The sequence below is a fragment of the Seriola lalandi genome, unplaced genomic scaffold, assembly GCF_002814215.2.
Source record: "Seriola lalandi dorsalis isolate HSWRI2012SDOR001 ecotype SW California unplaced genomic scaffold, Sedor1 jcf7180002054544, whole genome shotgun sequence".
NCBI classification, from domain to species: domain Eukaryota; kingdom Metazoa; phylum Chordata; class Actinopteri; order Carangiformes; family Carangidae; genus Seriola; species Seriola lalandi.
In genome coordinates, this window is record NW_019525097.1 from 5,203,145 (window position 1) to 5,205,775 (window position 2,631).

Here is a 2,631-nt window from a genome sequence, read left to right on the forward strand (position 1 = left end):
CTGCTGCTGCTCCCACTGTCATTTGATAATTATTCCAAACATCCCTCCAATTAGAGGTGAATCTGTTAATTAGCCTTTGCACCTCAGTAAGTGAGAAGCACCTGTGCTGCTTTACAGGGTGAAAGTACTGGGAGAGCAGCAAATAGGCATCATGTGTCTTCTTTGACCTTTGACCTTTGCATATTCGTTATGGTTGAGTTGCGAACCTCTGGACCATGTGACTCGGAGTTAAACTTAAAGTCATTTTGCATGAAATTGACCAATTTCAGAATTGATGGAGTTGGATTATTTATTGACTTGTCAAGATGTGGATGCTAGACAACAAAGAATCACTATACCCCAGTTCCATACCGTATATACGAATGTATGACTGAATATAAAGAGAAAAACTGTTCATTACGTTTGGTCACTGATTTCAATCCGCCTACAATTTTGTTACTACTTTGTAAACTCATAAGATCTGGGAGCAGTGTTGAAGGTGTATTAGTTAGTTTCCCGTTTTTCATTTTCTGAGCTGTCACAAGAGATGTTATATTTATATAGTATAATATTTTGTATATATAATATTTTTTCCAGCCAGTCCATCAAAACCAAACTCAAAAAACTGATGCTTTAGTATGCATGTTGTATTTTTCAAGTTTTCGTGTTTAGGATACTATTGGCACTAGGAAATTAGCATTCAATAAAGTAGATACTGGAATTTCTATGTAAACAAAAGCACATGTAGCTTATCTGACCTGTGATTTACATAAGAATGTATGTATAAATTAATAATTTTGTCATTAGTACACATGATAAAAAATGCAATATTAATATTTTTTATTTTCTTGATTAATCAATTAACCACTTAGTTTCAGAATGTCAGAAGTGAAAAACACCTCTCACAATCTGAGCACAAGGTCACATCTTCAAAGTGGCTTATTTTGTCCAACCAGCAGTCTAAAGCTAAAAGATATTCAGTTTACAATTACAAAAGCTGTAAGTAGAGGATACTTAATACTTAAAAATGTAAGATTGTCAAACTGTTAATCACTTATCAAAATAGCTTTGATTAAATGTCTGTCCGACCCCACTCCTCCTCTGCTGCTCTAACGATACACTTGTTTTACTCAGATTTAGATGAAGATATCTCCTGACTTGTCAGCCCTCAGTCTGTCCTTCCTAACAAGTCAACCCTGCTCCCCGCATTACTGCCATCCACTCTAATGAACTCTGTCACATGTCTGTTGCATTATTACATAACACTTGTCTCTCTATATGAATATTTCAACGGTGATTACCCACCCTGTCACCAGCTTTTGCTTCCCATAGATCCACAATAAACATTGACAGCATGACCCTCATTAAACCTAAAGTGAGAAAGGTCATGTGTCGGCTCCGAGCTATTGATTTGATTGCAAAATGGATCAATGGCACAGAAAATACCAGGGAAACATGTATAAATCATCAGCAGATGAGGACACCAGGAGCTCTCCAGGAATGATCGGGGGGAGAATGTGGGTGATATGAAAATGCTAAAATTAACTTTGCTTAACAGGCAATTAGATATAATTAATGGTCATTGAAATCACAGCAGGTATGAATATTATTTACCTATTTCACTTTTGATGCCATGGAAAGGAAAAGCTATTTATATACAATGAGGTCCAGAAGTCGGGATCTCAGTTTCAAGTCACTGCTCTTAATATTTCCTTCATCCAGAATCCAAGGCTAATGTAATCCGACCAATAAAAGCATAAAAGAATAAGTAGCAACCTTTTCCGACATCTCAGAAAGTGCTCTGAGGTTACAGCGTTTGATCAGACAGCCCCTTCTGTAATACTGATGGACCCTAACGATTGAGAGAACAAACTTAGGGTTCCTGCTGCAGCTCGACATCCTGCGGAGTGGCACATCTGACACATGCTAATGAGACACTTAACAGCTCCTTAGATTTCCAGCTGCGCTTCCCGTGGACTGGACATGAGAGTGTCTGTGTCTCAGGTCATTGTTCTTCACTAAAAAACAAAGAATGTCCTCCTTTGTGCTTCCTCAGTTATTTTTGTCAAGAGGTTATTGCCACAATCTACAGTTCACAGTTTACATTACATGTCAGACAATACAAAAGCATTGCCCTTGACGGATGACTGCACTTAAGAGTTTGTCTTCTTTCCAGCTGCTGCTGACTCAAGTTACATTGCTTCAGTGTTTGCAAAGATTTTTCCACAACAGAAGTAGTTTTTGCCTCATATAAAAGATTTAGATCCGCAATTTTGATCTCGTCGGGTTCTTGATCTGACAAGAACAGGAAGCGTCTTCGAATAAACTGAGTCGATCAGGATAACTGCTTGAATTATGCATCAGTTTATTCATTGGTTCATTTCACTGGAACAGAGCATAATAAACACTGCTGTAGAGGTAGCAGTTACCCAACAAGCTAGTTTGTTTTCATCTGTGTCATCTGATTAAAGTAAATTTATTCTACTTTTTTTTATCTTCCTTGAACACACTTGTTTGATCCCGACTTACTTAATGGTTCAGTGATTGGAAAAAGGTTGAGAGGACTGATTTAAATGGAAAACATCCTCAATTCAGTCTGTGTTTGTTGTACATGGATCACAGTGTAGAACAACATATTTCAACAGGGAGCAT